This window comes from Athene noctua, chromosome 1 (genome assembly GCF_965140245.1).
Source record: "Athene noctua chromosome 1, bAthNoc1.hap1.1, whole genome shotgun sequence".
NCBI classification, from domain to species: domain Eukaryota; kingdom Metazoa; phylum Chordata; class Aves; order Strigiformes; family Strigidae; genus Athene; species Athene noctua.
Window position 1 is genome coordinate 206,176,478 of NC_134037.1, and position 19,358 is coordinate 206,195,835.

A 19,358-nucleotide genomic window follows, 5' to 3' on the forward strand; every position below is an offset into this window, starting at 1 on the left:
TGGGGCCGGCGCACGCGGCGAGCGGGCCGGGCCGGGCCGGGCCCCGCGCCTTCGCTTCCGGGTTAGCGCCCCGCCTCTGACCCGGTTGCCGTGGCGACGCGGCGTCCTCCGCCGGGAGCGGCGCGGCAGCTGGGGGACACGGCCGCTCGCCCGGCCCGGCCCGGCCCCGCCCGGCCCTCCCCGGCAGCGCCAGGGGCCGCCCCGGCCGCCGAGGAGCGAGCGAGGGAGGGAGAGTGTCCCCGGGCGATGGGAGCGGCGCCCAGCCGCCCTGTGGGACTGCCGCCTGGGGGGTCCCGGCGAGGCCTGGCCCCGCTCCCGGTCAGGCTGCCCTGGATTCGCGGCTGGTCAGCGGTCTCTGCTCTTTTTAAAATATATTATTTTTGTTGTTGTTTTTTTTTTTTTTTTTTTTTTTTTTTCCCCAGTCTCAAGGGTTTCGCTATAGACAACTCTCACGGTTTTAAAACTAAACTTGGGGCGAGACCTACCGCCGGCTGAGTGGAGCCGGGAAGGAGACAGACAGACAGACACACAGCTGCTGGCTGTGGTAGACAGCTCAACACTTGGAACCCGGATCCACGTTCCCTCCGCCTCCCTGGTGGCTGCCGTCACGTGGCACGATCAACCGAAAAAATATCCCCACCAAAAAAAACCCTATAGAAGGGGCAGGCATAAAAAGTCTGTTGTTTTGATAACACAGGAGAGAACATTGCTCAGATTCTCATTTTACCTTGCCCTGCTTCCTAATATTTTCCATCAGTTCGGGTTTGTGTGGATGTGGAAACTCCAAACAACAGCCTCTAATGAAAAACTGAGTTTATAAATGTTGCAGCGTTCCCACTGATTTCATTGATTCTCACAACATCTCTGATTTCTTCTGCTTGTTACAGGGTTCAGGGGACACCTGCTCACGCAATTCTATCTATGGCCAAGGTCTGTAGGAGCTAAGGTACTGCTAGTAAAGTCAGTAAGGAATGAGCAAGGCTGTCCAAAGGTCTGTATCCTGCAACGCAAGGTACCAGTGCCTGAGAAAGCAATAAATGAGATACCTGGTTACGGTGGCTGGTTCGTCTCTGGCAGGTTAATTCACACGGTGTCTGAGCAGATACAGCACCTAAGGCCACATAATGCAGTAAGGTTATTTTAATGTATTTTTATATATTGTCTACATTACATAAGCCATTCTTAGTTTTAGGTAAATACATGTTAATTTATAACATTATATACATTTGATATTATTGAACTCTCTATATATTTAAAATTTAAGTTGTTCATCTAAGTTTCTCATTCGTAGGTCTAATTCCTACTTGTCTCATCCTGTAGGTATCCTAAGAGCACAATTATAAGATCAAGCCCTGTGACAAGCGCAGCTGGAGAAGAAATCCCAGTTCCCTCTTTTTATTTAAAATTACTCATGGTTAGGGTAATCAGGTTGTAAATGACCCAAGTTCAGTTTCTCTTCTGCCACAAGGGAGTTCAAACATATCTCCCATTTCCCAGGTTAATATTCCAAGCAAATTACTTTTGTGGGCCTAATTCCATTCCTTCGCATGAGAGAATATTTAAAAGCCTTTGCCCATTTAATCCTCATCTTCCTTGAGAATGCTCCAAAAGCAGCACGATGAGTAGGATTTGCGGTGTGCTTTGTGATCTCTTCAAATCCCTTGTCTTGTTCTGCCTTCGTGACTACAAGACCCATTGACTCTGAGTAATTTTAAGGGGTGCTCTGCCAGCCGGTCCAAAGAGCATTTCAGTAGATGTGATGCCGTATGCTGTGATGCTCCCTCCTCTCTGCTCTACAAAGGTGACGTGGAAAAACAGTTTGTAGGCTGTGTTATTTAATTCAGTATAGCAACTCTTTTGGATCAGCTATAGCCAGGGGTTATAATCCCAGGAATGGCCACGGTCCTTCAGATCCAATTTCAGTCTGGGCAAAACCCATCTTCTCTAATTTAACGAGAACTTCAGTGGGAATTTGCTTGACAATTTCTCATCTTAGATTCCCTCTCTACGGTTTTACAGCCATAGGTTAGAATTCAGGGGGTGTGGTTTTAGTACCAGAAGAACAAGTATCACAGGTTTTATCATGAGGAATTCTAATGTTATGCAAGACTGTGAAGTGAAACACAGGAAAAATTACTGTTTCAGATATTAATGAACCAACAAAAGCTAAAGCAAAAGAACAGCCTGGGGTTTTTTCCTGAAAAATTCTTCTGAAAAGAAAATACAGAAAGAATATAGAGTGGTCAGAAACTGCTGGGAAAATAAGTGTCACTGCTTGAAAAATGCTACTGCTTTTTTTATTACCAGAAACTGTTGTGTGTAACTTTTGCTATTATGGTTGTTCTCACCTTTTGCGGCTTAGGTCTGAGCTGCGAGGGGTGCCTCCTTCTTTGGGGGACTCACAGTTCTCATAACTTAGATCTTCATTTCAGAAACAAACTCTTAGAAGTCCCTTGTATCCTACACCTCACTATCAGCATATTCCATCCCTTGCCCGAGGGCACTGAATCCCCCATTTCTCACTATAGGGCCTTAGCAGCCAAGCTGTGGGGCCGTTCCACTTGCTGTGAAATAAATACTCCTTGCAGCAGACACTGCAAGAACGCAGTTAAGATTCCCCTGCTGCGGGTTTTACAGCCACAGGTTACAATTCAGGGAGTGTGTTTTTAATACCAGAAGAGCAGAATAATACCCTACTGTGAAATATATAGGGTGCTGGATACAAGTAACATCCACTTTACTGCTAATAGTCATTTCAACCTTTTTTTCTTCCAAAATGTTTAATATAAACTATATGTTTGCAGTCTGGAACACAAATCTCCCTTCTTGCACATGAGTTCCCCTAACAACTAAAATACAGAGTTTAGTAAATGAGTGCACTTTTTTACATCTCCTGGCACTAATAACAAAGATAAATCTTTTATTTGGGGGAAATCCCTTGCCCCTAGACTGGTAGTTTGGTCATTTTTCTAGAAAGTGAGAAATATATCTGAGGAGCTCATCAGGTAAAGGTGGAAGTCCTGGACGGTTGAGCTAACGAGGATCGTTGCTAACAACTTCCCCCCCCAGCAGCTGTATTAAGTGTATCTGACAACTTCTCGCAGATGAAACAGATTAAGAATTATGGTTTATGAAGACTGATGCTACTTTGGCCTGAGGAGATTTGAACAATATGGTCTTGCTAAGCATAAGGTACTTCTGCGAGTGATGGGAATACAACCTTTAGGGAGCTCTGAGCCTGAAAACAGAGGGGTCTGCATGCCTCCTCAGTGGGATGACAGCAGAGCAGGGATGCAGGAGGGCTAAGGCTCTGTGCCTGAGGCAGAAGTCGAGCACATCGAGTGCTTTTGTGGATCCAAAGCTTCCTTGGCAATAGCAGCGTGTCATTGTCCACGTTACCTGTTGGACTGGTGGGAGCGGAGGCGTGGCATCAGCATGCCCCACCCCACACAGATGGGTGGCAGCAGCATCTGTGAAGCACTGGGGCAGAGATCCTACTGGTTTTCCTCCCTCTTTCCCAAGGCACCGTCTTCCGGAGGGCAGGTGTTGGCCTCCTGCAGCTCAGGACCATTGCAGCAGTGGTGCTGCAGCCTGAGAACACTCTGTGGGGCTTGGTGGTGTGTGAGGTGTGCTTCTCCTTCGAGTCAAAGTAGAGCCACAGCGTTCCAAGAAAAGTACATCCTCTTGAACAGCAGCCAGTTCATTACCTGAGTAAACAGTGCAGCATTCAGAGTAGTTGCGCAGTGTGTAGAAACTCATCTGGTTGTGCCATTGCTGCCTTTGTTTGGCTTTATAACTTGCAAGGATGTTTGATTTTGGGGCTTTTTAAAAAAAAATCTTTGTTCATGCATTAGATCCAGCACTTCCTGTGACTTTATGACCAGCTTCAAATAAATGTTTAATACAAATCCTTTCAGGCTTTTGGTATACTATAGAGGCCTCTGTCCTTGTCACCCTTATTTCAAATGGTGCTAGAAATGTGCAATCAGTCTGATACCTGACTTGCTAAATTAAAAAGATAAAGTACTGACTGAATAAAACAGGCAAATATAAGCTCTGTCAGGTATGAACTGCTACTGAGTTACATCTAAAAAGAAAATTCTGAGACAAATACACAGCCATCACCGTATATGTAAGGCTGACCAGCTCAGCGGACTCCTTTGCCGAGGCAATGGAGCAGAACCTGTAGAGGAGTGAGTGTGCTGAGAGGGATGTGGCAATGCCTTGCAGCAAACACAAACTAGACTCCTTTGGGAGGGAGAGAGGGCACATGGTACCAACTAGTGCAGCCTCAGCACTAAAGGCCTTGGGAGCAGCTGCATTTATGACTCTCTTCAGCAGCTGCTATAGGTAAGGTTTCTGGAAGGTCCCTGGTGAATTTTAAACCAGCGCAAAAGAAAATGTGGGAAGATTGCTGCCTGCCTGGCCCATGTCTCCCATGTTTGGAGTGAGCCTGGTTTAGGCTGCACCAATTAGTTCATTCAGCCCTCAGTGTGTAATAATATAATTGCTGTTCACATTAGCACCAGTTACTGGGATAGGGAAGAAACAAACCTTTATATCGGAATATGTTTGTGGGTAAAACAAGGGAATGTTTTATTTTTATAGCTCTGTGAGCTCCAAATCAATTGAGCTGGTTACCTGTTCAGCAGTGAGTGTGGTCAGTAATTAATAGTTCCACTGTAAGCTTAAATATCCAAGCTTACCCAAGTTTCCAAGCTTAAATATCCCTCTTGGTGATCACTGTTTTCTGTCAACTAGAAAAAGAATAACCTGGTGGGTTTTGGTCCTTTGAGAAGAGACTCTTCAGGATCTTTAACAAGAGTTAAACTAGATTTTGGGGAGAAAAATAATTTTGTATAATTATCTAAAAATTATTCTAGCCCGTAAGTGGGAGCACACAGATACACACGCATACATAGACACCGTCAGGTTATTAGCAGTTAATCTGTGGTCACATTTCTCAAGTATTCTGTGCTCACCCTGTATCCTGTGACATGACGTATTAACTCATGCAGTCAACCACATTCATTGACAAAGATCTTTACCCAAGTCCAGTTCCGGCTGGTGAATTTTGCACCGTTGTAAAACAAATCATGTTTATGAAATTCAGGTTACGGGAAGCCTTTAGGAACAACACAGTAAAGGCTGCAGAGCTGATTTGGGATGTGGCTGCTGGAAATCTAGACAAGAACTATGAAAGGGTTTTTTTTAAGGCAGTTAAATCCTTTTAGGATTCCTATTTTTCCACTAATTTCAATTGGGAATCATGCCAAATTAGGATCTGAGATTTTGTGTATGTTAGCATTGCACTGTGCTTCTTAGGTCTTAACTTCAGTCCTTGCATTTTGTAAATGGTAGGATGGGGGGGTTTTGACTCATAGGATGAGTATTTGTTGTAACAATTTCTCCCCACCAGTACTGCAGGAATTGTTCTACCTCATGTCTGGCACTGCCTGGTATTTAAGTCTCTAACAAGGACTATAGAGTGCTCTGTAAGAAGCACTGTTTAGAAAGGAAGTTTCTCAATAATCTCTTCAGTTCCTGGAATTTTATGCCTGAAGTATGAGAAAAGTTACCTGTCGTAACCTTTTGTCCTGCTTTGTCAATGTCATGTAACTCGAATCGTGACTGTTCCCCTTAGAGGCTTAATCCTTTCTAGATTTCAAAATATTTTGGTCTCAGTTATGACATAGTGTATCTTCACCTGACAAATAAATTATGAACTATGTAAGGAACATTACTATTTTTTTCAAATTTGGAGCTTTTAAGTTTCATCCCCTACTCCCAGTGCTGAAGAAAGGGGTAGATGGCAGACCCCAGTTTCCCTACTCTGCATCACCAAGGTTCTCTTATGACTACTTATGCTAACCTATCTGAGGGAAAAATCTCAGCCCCAGTGTCAATCAAGCTCTGAGGAATATTCCTAACAAAATTAAAAAAAAAATCCTGAGCTGGTGAAAAGGTGTCCTCTAATACACAGGATTTTCAAATAGCAGAGAAAGTGGGACTGGGGCAAAGAGGTGCTGGAGGTATAGTGTCCTTACCTGTTGGGACCTAACTCATGCTGAAATAGACCCGCAGGAGCCACCAGCTAAAATGATGTATAGGTTGTCCTATATTACGCTGAGCATCGGGCTGGTTCCCTTATCAGCTGCTACAGAAACAGCTACAAATCACCTTTGTTCCGTCAGGTATTTGCAGTGGGAACAGCTCTATGGGACTGTTGTCGTACCCGGTGAGGTGGGTGGGACCGTGGGCATCTTCCCTGGGATGCCACCAGTAGGAAGGTGGCTGGGGGAAGGCCTGAAGTGGTCCTGCGGCTGGGCCAGCTTCAGCTGAGCATTCAGCATTTGGAGTTCCTCCCCCCGCTAGCAAACACTAGTCTTCATGGCCGATTCCTGCCTCTTGTGCCAGGGTCAGAGCAAGCAGTGCCTGGCAGGAGGTGGGTGAAAAGATCGTGAAAGAAGCAGCCATCAGCTGGTGACTTGTGCTGGGAAGCAGCGGGCGAGTAACCTTGCTCCATTTTATGGTAGTGCTTCACCTGCAAGTGCCCGCTGTGAGTGAAATTGCCTGGGCTGGTGCTGTCCTTTATCAATTTCGCTCTCAGCAGGCTTCGCAGGTGAAGCATTTCATTGCGGGAGTCGGACTCTGCTTTCTCCTTGACAGCCTGAAATAGAAAGTGAGGAAAGGAAAGACAGAAGGTAATAAATGGCCGGAGAAAAGCAAAAACACGACAGAGACAGAAGAGAAGCAGGATGTGTGTGAAACAGTAATGGTAATTCACTGCACCCAGCCCTCTAATTCTGGGGGAATTTGACACTAAGAAGAGCTTTACTTAGCTCTTCCATGCTTTACAGTTAGAAATAAGAGAAGTACAAGACGCTTACAAATAGGAGTGAAAAATTATGGTGAATAATACGTTTAAAATACTATGTAAGATGATGTGGATAAAATTAAAAGATAATTTTCTTGATCTTCGGCCTAACAGAGAATTATAGTGGCTGTTTCTGGGAGAAAGCCAGGCAAAAATTATTTTTTCCTATTTTTCTGAAGTCTGCATTTCAGATTTATATGCCTTGATTTTTGTGAGGTTTGGGGTTTTTTTTCCCTTTCTTAAGACAACCTGCATGTGACTTTCAGTGTTGTTGATGCCACTTCCCCTGACTCCAGAGAGAAATTCAGCATCCAAGACAAGAACCATGCAAAATCAGTAATCATGTCTGAATGTCTGGCTGCCTGTTACTGGGGAAAGAAACCCATTGATTCAGGGTCAGGGATGTTGATGCAGCTTTAAAGGTCATAGACCCATCTCTTTCCAGCCAGTTACACCCTAGGGCTTACAGGGAGTGGGGGACAGCACAGAGCTGAAGCATTTGAGCTGGTTCCTGGCTCCTAGGGGAATTGCTTGCATGGAGACTGGGAGGCTGATTGCAGAGCTGCAAGCATCCTGCTTCAGTTGCGGCGAGCTGATACCTTGAACCAGATCCCTGCGTGCAGCAGGAGAAATTGGGAAGTGACTCCTATACCTTCTGTAGGATACATCCCACAGCCTCAGAAACTCTGTCCTAGATATATGTTCAGGAGGCGACTGCACCATGTAGCCCATCCCTGAAGTTTTGGGGATAAGGAGCAGCTTTTTGTTTCAGTGATGTGAGGCATACACAGCTGTACCTGGTGGATTGTGGTTTGCTACTGGTTAACGTGGGAAAACTGGTTGAGAGGCTGCTGCTGGAGGCAGGTGATCTGGGTGGAAAAGATCACAAATCAGCAGAGCTCTCGAGTTTCAGGAGAGGAGGGAGTGAAAGCAGTGGACTAATGAACTTAAACCAGAAGACTTCAACCGGCTCAAAGAATTGGTAAATGCAGTCTAGTGGAAAGGAATTTTAATGGGAAAGGAAGCCCGGGAGAACTGTCAGCTCCTAAAAGAGGCACCGAAGATGCATTGAAAAATCTCCCTGGTACAGGATGCTCTCAGCAAGAACGGGGAGAGGCCAGCATGGCCACCTAGGAAGATGACCTGATAGTCAAAAAGATAGTGTAAAAGGTGACTTGCAGGCAGGCAGTACAAGGCAGCCTTCTAATACTGACCCATATGACACTCCTGGGCAAACCAGGGACATGTGATCTTCATTAAACCACTGTAAAGTGGGGTAAAAAGGAGGCAAGAGATCAGGCAGGCACGTGGAAGACAGAAGAGGAAGAAAGGTGTTGAGAGGGAAGAAGGCACAAAATAGAGTAACTTTTATTCCTCCAAGAATAACAAAAAAAGGTCCAAAATAAAAAAATGCAACACAGTATTACACATCTAGTGTTGTAGTTTCATGCCTTTGTCTTCATCGCAATGGTGTGTGACTGTAAATGGAACCTGATTTGCCAGCTCAGTAAATACAAACATGCCCTATGCTGACAAAAATATTAATATCCTTTGCATGAAGCTTTTTGTTTTCTCAAATGAAGGAGAAAAGCAAGCAAACCCACTGCAACTCCTCCCATAATGAAGTTCCATTTTATGTTTTAGAGGGTGGGGTCTGTAAGTATCCAGATTTGAATGGTTAAAAAAAAATCAAGAGGTGCATTCTTCTAATGGGTAGACTACAGGAGGTAGTTTTGCCATCTCCTACCCACAAACTGGTTTAATAATATTATTTGCTCTCATCTGCAAGTAAACTTCTTTCTTAGATACCCCTGTTGTCCTTCGCAAAGTAACTTCTTAGGAGTGCTTAGATAATTCAGGGGAAGGGGTACACCAGAAGCAGGGGGTCCTCCTATTGATTTTTGTATAAGGTCTCTGTTGAGATCTTTTTTAAAACATCACTTCTCATGCTTTAAAAATTTTTCTCAATATGTCCCAATCAGTAACAGAATGGAGGTTCATCTAAAACTTAATTGCATTAACAATCAATGGGATTAGGATGTCAAAAGTTAATGTAAAACATCAGCTAGGAGAGTTATCTCTGTTATTCTGTGTTATGAATTCATTGTAAACTAGAGAAATGCTGGAAATTTCAAATTACATGCTCATTTATATCTTCCATATCTCATCAAAGATAATAAAATTATAGATTACAGATAAAGACAAAATTGCCTCTTTAATTTAGGATTGGTGGGAGGAAGGTTGATCAGATATGAAAAAATCCATGCATGTTATTTACATAGAAAAGAGAAATGCTTGGGAAGTTCTGGTGAAAAGATGATGGCTCTCTCGGTGACCTTTTCTCTCTGGAAATTACAGTACATTCCCTGGGAGGATCACTTGCCATGCTACACATGATCACTGCACAGACAGACAGGAGAAGAAAATAGAGGCTGTAGTGAAAAGAATCTCACCTGATGTGTGAGTCTGCTAACAAGGCAAATCTCAGGATGCATATAATGAAAATAATCTATAAACACTCCTACGTGACAGATAGGTCTGCAGAGGTTACTTTGCACTGCTCAGAAAGAGGTGTTTGTTTGCCATTTTCAGATTTGGATGAGCAGGAATACAGTGCAGTGCTGCTGAGAAAATGGAAAGGTAACACAACTCAAAATCTGCCAGGGCCAAAACTTCTGTGACTCTTTTTTTTTTTTTTTTTTTCAGATTAGGTGGTCTGCTAAATAGTATTTAGACTTTGTAATGTGCAGAACACTTGTAGTCCTAAATTTAAATAACAGAAAGTTTAAGTATGGAAGAAGTGATCATTATTCTGACATTACACAGTGCTGTGGCTGTATTTGCAGATACTCAAACTGGGTGCGCTGGCCAATATACTGTATGTGGATGTTTGACAAAGCTGTTTCAGCATGGATGAGTTTTCATACTGTTCCTCTTTCATACAGAAGAGTGAGTGCAGACTGGTAGTCTGGTGGTCTGGCAATGCATATGACAGTGCAGTCTATGGATTCCTATGGACCGTAGAGCCTCTTAGGACTGTATTTGTGTGTGGAGTGGAGCACATGTGCTCCAGGAGTTTTGCAAGGGAAAAAACGAAACCAAACAAACAAAAAACAAACCGCAATCTGTGGTGGCTTGGCCTGCCAAGAATGGTGAATCTGGAAGCAATTACAGACAATCAACATCTGAGTCTGCTAGTGCCTCAGCACCTCTGGTGTGGTGGGAAAGACTTCGTAAAGGGTGTGATTGTATTTGTGTGATCTGGCTGAGTGGGAAATGCATGCAGCTAAATATGCAACCTGTGCATTCATTGTAGCAAGTTATGTGTCTACTAGTGTATGTAGTGTTGCATTGATTGTTTGCAACATTGATTCTTTGAAATTTCATCTGTGCTAGTGAAGTAGGACAGCGCCTACATTGATAATTTTTACATTAAGAAATGAGATCTCAGAATCACAGAAATGTTGGTTGTATGGGACCCTGGAGATCACTCCACTCAAAGCAGGGCTACTACCAATGTTACACCATTAGGACAGCTGTGCCTTTATCCAGCCAAGTTGTGAAAAGCCTCCAAGGAAGGAGCTGCCACCATCTCTCTGGAGCACCTGGTGGAGAAAGTTTTCCTAGTAGCCAGCTTGAACCTCCCCATCTACCATGTGTGGCCATTGCCCCTTGTTATGTCCTCTGGCACCAAGAAGAGCCTGGCTCTATCATCTTCATACCTGCTCTTCAGGCAGATGCAGGCAGCTGTTCCATCAACTTTTTGGCTCTTTTTCACTGGGCAAAACAAGCCCAGCTCCCTCCACCTCTCACACCGCACCTATACTCCAGGCACTGGCCCATGGTGGCAGCCCTCAGCTGGACCTGTCCAGTTTTTCCACATCCCCCTTGGAGCAGGGGTCTCAGAAGAGGAAGCTGTACACCACCATGCAGATGTCCAGCCAATCTGCTGGCCACCCCACTCCCAAAACTGCTGAACATGCAATTTGCAGTTATTTGCAATGAGATCATACCATAGTCTCACATTCCTCTTGTCACCCACCATAACCTCCGTGTCCTTTTCAGCTGAGCTGTTACTTCCCAGCTTCGGGTTGTTCTGTCGCAGCCGCAGAACATTTCACGTGTCCTTCTTGAATTTCATGGGACTTCTGCTGGTGCAGTCCTTAGGTTTTCAAGGTCTGTTTATTGGTGCTTAACCATATGGCTTGTCAGCTACTCCCTCAGTTTAGTAACATCCACAGATTTGTTTGAGGATGACACATTTGTGGATTTGCATTCTGCCTCCTCATTCAGGCCTTTGATGAGAATAAGGAGCGATACTGGCACCAGTATCAACCCCTGGAGCACTCTGCTTGTTACTAGCTACCCAGTGGGCATCAAGACATTGATCACTGTCCTTTGAGCCCTGTGGTCCAAACAATTTTCAAATCACCTGACAGTAAAACAGGCATTGGACCATCCAGCAGACATTTGTCCCAGACTCCCTCAGCTCCCAAATGCAGGTGTCATGCAACAGTCTGCCACTCACTCAAGTCTCTTTATCATTTCAGCTTGTCTTCTGGTACATGAAGATGCAGAAAGAGGCTGATGTTGCTGCTGTGTAAAGGGTATGTGGTTCTTGGGCTTGTTCTTCTTGTAACTTTTCACATTTTTTGCAGTATACTGGTGACACAGTAACATAGCTCCAGGAACTACCAACCCTTTCAGTTGCCCACAGCCCTTGGTAGTCTCTCAGCTCCCGTCTCTGTGACACAACAAGCCTTGGTCTCGCAGCGTCACTGAAAATATCTCTTCTTCTTGACTTTCTTAACTTCCCACCTCCGTCTTTGTTTTTCTTAAGCCTCACATATCCACCTTTGTTCATTTCTCTTCTACCCAAAAGTTTTTTCCTGAATGGTGCCCACCTCTGAGGGCAAGCCAGCCCTGGCCCTCTCTCTCTTGCTGACATGGAGCATTCCCAGGCAAGAGCAGCTCCTGAGGGTGGGGAAGTGCCTGTGGGAGGGCATGGCCATGGCCCACTGCCCTTTTCCCTGCTCTTTGCTTCCTCACCAAGCCAAATAAAGTATTTGTTCCTGACAAGCAGATGGGGATGAATTGGCAAGGAGCCCGGATTCCTTATAACTTAATCTCTGTCTACTCAGCTGTAAGTAAAGGGAGTTTTGTCTCAAAAGAACATGATTCCTTTGGCTTCCCTACCAAATATTTGCTCACTGACATCTTTTTTCTCATACTGTTATCCCAAGAGAAGAAATGGAGATTTCCAGCTACCGAGAAAATCCATGGGCCAGGGAGGATGGGTAAGAGGTCATTCACTAAAAGGCATATTACTTCTAACGAGGATATTATGCCACTTACAAGATCTATCTCTCTATAAAATGCAGTGCTGCCTCAAGTATTGCAATAGTAGGAATTCAAGGCATAAGGAAGTGTGGTCTTCCATTTACTCCAAGGAAATCATACCTAGACGGATGAGCTGAGGAATACCTGTAGAGAGATTACAGTCTTGTGGTAGGCTGCTCCACCAAGGAGTTTTGGAGACTATAGAGAATTTTTCCTGCATTGGAAGGTCAATTTTGATAGGAATGGACAAAAAATGAAATCAATAATAAGCTGACAAGTGACATTATATTTCAACATGCAAGAGGTCACAACCATATTCCTTTACCTAGAGTATGGCAACAAACCTTTAAATATCCGTAACAGTTCTCTTTGTCAGACAAAGTGCAAATGCGCATTTAATTTTTCTCCCTTGACCATCTTTTTCAATTCTTACTGCACTAGGAAAAGGGATGGACACATGTAACTCCTGCAGAAGCTACAGCTGGGGTGTGGCCTAAAATCCACACAGGGACACGAGGTGTCTTCTCTCTTCTCTACTTGCCCACTATTTTGAATAAATTTCTGAGTGAAGGGGTAAGCTAGCAGTTGGCTAGCAGTGAGTGTTTGGCAGTTGTAGAGATACTACTATCTGGCATCAAGCTGAGGCTGAAGTCAGGAACACAGACTATGAACATAGCAGATATTCCTGATATGTCCTTAAAGTTAACCAACACCCAGAAAAGGCAATACTTTTCATTTTACCTTCCTGGTAAGATTAAATCCTTCCCTGCTGGGACTGGGCATCTCCTCAGGGAGCCATCCTGATTAATGAGTGAGAACAACTCCTGCAGAAGGAGCCAGGCTTTGAACTCCTGAGTTTTACCCATGTCAGCAGCACCAAGGGCCTGATTTGTCCAAACATCCAGACAGGAGCGATATCGTCTGGTCAGGAGTTGGCACAGGGATGGAAGAAAGGACTGCACAGGGCACAGCAGGCTGGCAGAAACACAGGAGGAGCTGGCTCCGTTCCTGGGGCTGCATGTTTTTCCTGCTCACAGTAGCAACCTGTAATATAAGTTATCCATCCATCCCAGGGCTGAGAGCAGAGGGCACCTGACATGGCACTGGCAAAGTGAAGGATCTGGTGCAGAAAACTAGTGCTGCATGTAGGCAGGCAGTGAAGACTTGGCCACAGAGGGCACCCACCATCTCTTGGTAGTGCTAGTCAGGGCTATATTTAGACTATTTGGTTAATGAGTAAAAGATATGTGAGAAAATAGCTGCTACTTCTGTGTGCATTGTGATGACGCTTAGTGGCACTTCAGAGGCCAAGAAGCCATGCCTAAGGCTACCCCAAAAAACACCCCATGAGCTTGGTTCCCCCAGGCACCGTGCTGTGCCTCTTTCCTGCTCCCACTCAGCTCTCCACGGCCTCAGCAGCCCCGGTAGAAAGAGGAGGCTGCACCGGCTGGTGAACTGTCCCCCTGCTTCAGCCACGATGGTGCCCACTCCGAACGGAGCAGCTGCGCATGTCCCCCTGTGCCACTGAACAAAAGGCTGCCATCCCGCCCTGGACCTCAGGCTGGGCTCCCAAGGACGGCTGCTGAACTCTGCCCTGCTGCCTGTTGATAAGCTTTGGTGCTTTGCAACTCCCCTTTCCAATTACCAGCCTTGGTCCCTCTGCTGGTGGGGCCTGACATGTGCCGCTGGCTCAGCAGCGACGCAGGGGCTGTGGGGCTCAGGGAGGGAGGAGATGGGAGCAGCAGTGGGGCACGTTCATCAGTCACCGGGAGGGCATCATCTCGCAGCTGCCTTTTGCAGAAGTCCTTGGAGATGCCTGCACAGCTGCAGATGGAGACGTCTGGATGAGCCACGCAGATATAGCCCTTATGTGAGTTACATGTAGAAAAAATCTTTTTAGGTGTTAGAGCAGGGATCCAGCAAGTACACGGATGAGGGATGTTGTGGCATGTCCATCACTGGAGGCCAGGTGAGAGAAATACCTTTCTAAAACAGCTTGGATATAATTGACCGGTTCAGGGACATGAGAACAGGGAGGGTGAGCCCTGCTACCCTTTTTCCTTTGGCCACATTGCTGTATTGCTAAAAAAAGCTTGGGGGAATTGTCCATATAAATCTCAAGATACAGCAGTTAAATACCAACACCACCATTCTAGGTATTGGAGGCTTGGTGCTTTCCCTTATCATAGTAGGCACATTCCTATTTCTACAACATCCATGTAGTTATTTGAAGCTCCAGAACTGACCTTCTGTGACTCTGAGTCAACAAGCAGTGATCCTGCAGTCACTGGCTAGCTGCTGGCTTACTTCACAGTGGCACCAGCACGAGGCGGGGTGCCCAGTGGGGTGTCTGGCATAAGGCTGGAACTATCCTCTCTCCTCCTCCTGATGCAGCAGAGCACTGCCGAGTGCCAGGCATCCTGACAGCATGTTTTGTACCCAAGACTGCTTTGCAAGTAGGACAAATTATGGTGGAGCTTGTGCAGCCAGAGCTGCAAGAGGGATGGATGAGCAACCTGAGGACTGCAGGGGGTGAAAGTGGGGAACAGGCGTCTTCATTTTCCCCCTTCTCTAAATTCCCTCTTCCCGTGGACTGGGCTCCTAACTCAGGCTGGCACTGAGGTTTTATTGGTGTGAGACTGGAATCCAGCTCAGACTGCCACTGCAGGGACTGTACTCTGCAATTAGCTCGGAAAAGAGGTCTCCGGAGGGACAAAGGGTTTCTCACCATGAGAAAGAGCTCTCTGTTAAGTGTCAGTTTGAAAGAAAATCTTATCTGATGTGAGAACAAAGAGGCTCCAGGCTAGGTTATGATTTTTAATATTTAAAGAGCTCTCTTTTTGAAAATAGATTTTTTTCCTCCTAAAAACATGAGAATGAATGTGAGCAAATCATGAAGATCCAGTCTCAGCCTTGAAAGGAAAGAGGTAACAAGCATGGCCCAGCAACTATCCTAAAACCCCTGTGGCAAGCAATAATCTTGAAAAAGCCAGTGTAAGCTATGTTTTCAATTTATAAATTAAATGTATTTAAAATTTATGAACTTTGACTGCATGAGTAACTACTTCATTAGACTTTAAGGCTGCATGTTTCCTTGGCTTTTTTCACGGTAAAGTAAAACACATTTCTAATAAACATGGAAAGAGATTCCAAACTAGAGTCACTACTTTTATGTAAAGGACCCTCCAGACTCATTAAAAAACTTTACCACCTAAATAAAGCAAGCACATTGTAATTCTTGAACTCATAAAGTTGGTAATATATACATAATATTAGCCTACTCTTACATGTACACTGCTTGGTATCAATGAATGACATACAGTAAAGGGTTTACTGTAAGGAAATTAGCATATAAAACTATGTTTTGGTAAGTCTTAGACTGAAACATGAACTCAAGGAACAAGAGAATGTAAGTTGGGCGCTCCTCTGATTTACCAAAGAAGCATGGCTAATTATATGCAGATCCTGAGGAAACAGCTCTCTGTGCTTTGACACTGAAGCTTTAGCTGTAGCTGAAACTGTCTTGTTTCTCCTAGTTTATGTCAACTGTTTAGAACCCTTTCAACAGCCAGTGGTGGGGACATGGGTGCACTGGCTCACAAAACGATGCTGTGGCTGAAAGAGCTGGCACCGTGCACTTCCCCTTCCCTGAGTAGCACTGGTGGACCCACACCTGGAATACAGTGTTCTCTTTTGGGATCCCGGCTTCAAGGGGATGTGGAAAAACTGGACAGGTCCAGCTGAGGGCTGCCACCATGGTCTGGTACCTGGAGTACAGGTGCAGTGTGAGAGAGGTAGATGGAGCTGGGCTTGTTTTCACTCGGTGAAGAGGAGACCAAAAGGGTAATCGAACAAACGCCTTGTCTGCTTAAGGGTAGATACAAAGATGGCAGAGCCAAATTCTTCTTGGTGGTGACAGAGGACATAACAAGAGGCAATGGCCACACATGGCAGATGGGGAGGTTCAGACTGGCCATTAGCAAAAACCTGCTCCACCAGGTGCTCTAGAGAGGTGATGATGGCTCCTTCCTTGGAGGCTTTCTATGACTTGACTAAATAAAGGCTGACTTAATGGTATAATGTTGGCAGTAGCCCTGCTTCAATGGGAGTTTGTGACCTCCAGCAGTCCCATGCAATCAACATTTCTGTGGCTCTGTGGTCCTTTTCCCCAGAGCAAGGGAGAAGCGTGTCCCAAACCATCAGTCAGTTCACCCAATCAGAGAGAGAGAGGGCAGCTTTGCCAGATCCTGGATCCTGAGGGCTGGTCCCAGCCTAGCTCTTATTCATAAGTGCATTAGTCTCTGCTGGGGTTCAGAAACAAGTTTGTCACAAAACCTGTAAGCTTTAGCTAGCCGGCATCTTAAAGCCACCAGAGCTGTGCCTTGTAGTAGTCGCAGCTTGATGTACTTGTGCATCACAAGGCAGTGTAGTGGCAGTAACCCTCCTGCCCCAATCTTGTTGTGGACCAAGCTGTAGGAGACTCCAAATGAGGCTGAAAAGTACACCTTCAATTTCAAACTTTTAACCTTTCCTCACATATCCTTCAATTTTTCTCTCTGTCTCTATAAGCAGCCAATACGTCTTCTGAAGACAAAATCTTGTTTTGTGACAGCCCAAACTAAATTGGAGCCCAGTGATGGAGCTCTTTGATACAGTAAATCTTCTGTTTAGGGCTCAGAAGTTATCCATACACTGTACTCAACCACCAAACCTATCTCTGAGAAACGACTTGAAGCTTCCTGGAGTTTACCACTTTTGCCTTCCTTTTCCAGCCCTTTCCTCCCTTTTCTGCTCCCTACCTCCCTGCTCCATCTAACCCAGCTTCCTCCTGACACCCATTGAACTTCCAGACCCTCTCATTGCCCACCTCATGGCTGACAATCCTTAGGACTAAAAAAGCTCACCGGCTGCCCTTTGCACAGCTTATACCCCTTGGCCCTCAAGTGAGGCATGCCAGGATCTTGTCCATTTAGCATGTGCAGAGGTAGGGGAGGACCCAAATCAACCAGAAGCTTTATCAGGCTGCTCCAATGCAGTGAAGTACAACAGTCTCAAAAGATGTTGGCAGAGCCACATGCCTCGCTGGCTTCACTGCAGAGTGTTTTTGCTAGGATGAAACAAAAATAGGACTGTCATGGGAGTGACCACTTACATGCTGCTGCATGGAATGGAGCAGGCGAGGCTGAGGTCCATCTCTGCAGCCTGATGCAGCAGAAGGTCCCTTCTGGGCAAGCCTGAGGGAGCTGCAAGTGTCTTCGGTCTTCAAAACTCATCTTCCAGCAAGATGTCGTCTTATTTTCACGTCCAATGGTGACAAATCTCTCACCAACTTTTACTCTACCTTAGCAAAGATGTCTGTCATAGAATAAGCTTCCCTTTGGCCTTTATATGAAGCCTTAAATGTATAATTTGCATTCAGTTCTTCTCCTGCATTGCAATTAGTCACATGAGAATCACAGGATTAGCTTTTTCGGGTGAAAACTCTCCTCTACAAAACCCTTTCCCAGCTGTTCTCAGAAAACTGTCCCCAAACTTTCCACAGTCTCAAAGCTGACACAGCTAGTCCTCTCCCTACCTTGCAGCTCCTTTCCTTTTTGGCCACAGGGGTGCTCAGAATAACACCGGAAATCTCACTTCACAGTTTCTTGCATGACAGCAAGCAAGAAACCATCCAAAAAATCATTTTTTCCTGAACCAACTCTCACATGTTTGCAAAAAAGGACAGGGTTTCTGAGCAAACAGACCTGCTCCGTCTCTGATTTCTTTGATACTAAGACCATATGGGCCACCAAGCTGGTCCCCACTCCCTGGAGCTTTTGTCTGTGGATATTGCATGTTCCTTTTTTTTTAAAAAAAAAACAACAACCACCACCCCAAAACAAAAACCCCAATGAGTTTTCTAAGTGAAACAAGCAGGTAAGGTAGTGCTGCATATGGTGCTAGTAAAATTGTAATAGTGGAAGTTGGCAAGAGCCAAGCAGCCTTTGTATTAATTCTCTGGAGCTTCAGGTAGAGCCTAATGTAATTACTTGCTCTACTTTGTAGCATTTTAAGAGAAAAGTGTGTCTTTTAAAAAGTTATATTTCCAAATAAAATGGCCAGGTCTGGAGCAGAAAAAGTGCCTGAATCTGGTCACTCTGAAGTCAATAGCAAAACTCCTGTTGACTTAAATCAGAGCAAGATTATGTCCCAAATCTAAGAAATAACAACAAACAGAGCTGTGCTCTTTTTAAATTCACTGTCCAGGCTACCAGAATGTAACTTTTCACTACTTTTTTCTCCATTTGAAACTCCAGAAGGTTTGTCTTTCCTCAGCTCCACTGGCTGGGTCTCAATAGTACAGTTAATTTTTTTTCTCACATGAAGACACCTGCTTTGCAGACATCTCAGTGTAGGTGGGTGAATTCAGAGATCCTGAATCTTATCGACACAAACACAATGATTTATTTTCAGACACATTCGTGTCATACTTTTATATTTCAAAATATCCACAGTGTGTCAAAATGGCATAAATTTAGTTCTCCTGGGTAGATTCAAAAGCCCTAAATACTGAGGCCGTTTACATCACTGCAAGTAAAAGAATTTAAAGTGTTCGGGTGATTTCTGGGGGAACTTTTTTCTTTCGGACAGTTTATTTTTGCAATCGATTAAGGCGTTAACTAAGATTAACTTCCCTGTTGACGGCATGTCAGTGATCCTTAAAAACTGCCTCTAATTAATTGAATTCTGTCAATAAATGTTTGCTAACACTTATCAAAATTTATAGAAGGCTGGAATAGATCTTACTAGCAGCCCTTTCCCAATATGCCACTGATAATACTAGTAAAGTCTGACCATTTAATCACCAAAACGAACATAGATCTGTTGCTTTTATTTCTTGGATTTGGTATGTAATCTATAAAGACAGCACTTGTGGGAATAATTTTTTTCCTTGTATGTCCAAAATCATCTTATTGTACATTTTTTTCTCTAACTAGCTTGTCATTTCAGTTTCTCAAAAGTACCTGCTTCCTGGGTAACGTGTAGGTGTTCCAGATTTTCATTTAACACATTTCATTAATAAATATGAGGATCTGGGCTGTCTTCTTGTCTCTGCCTTGCTTTGATCTCACCACACTGGTTGTCAATAGAGCAGTCACAA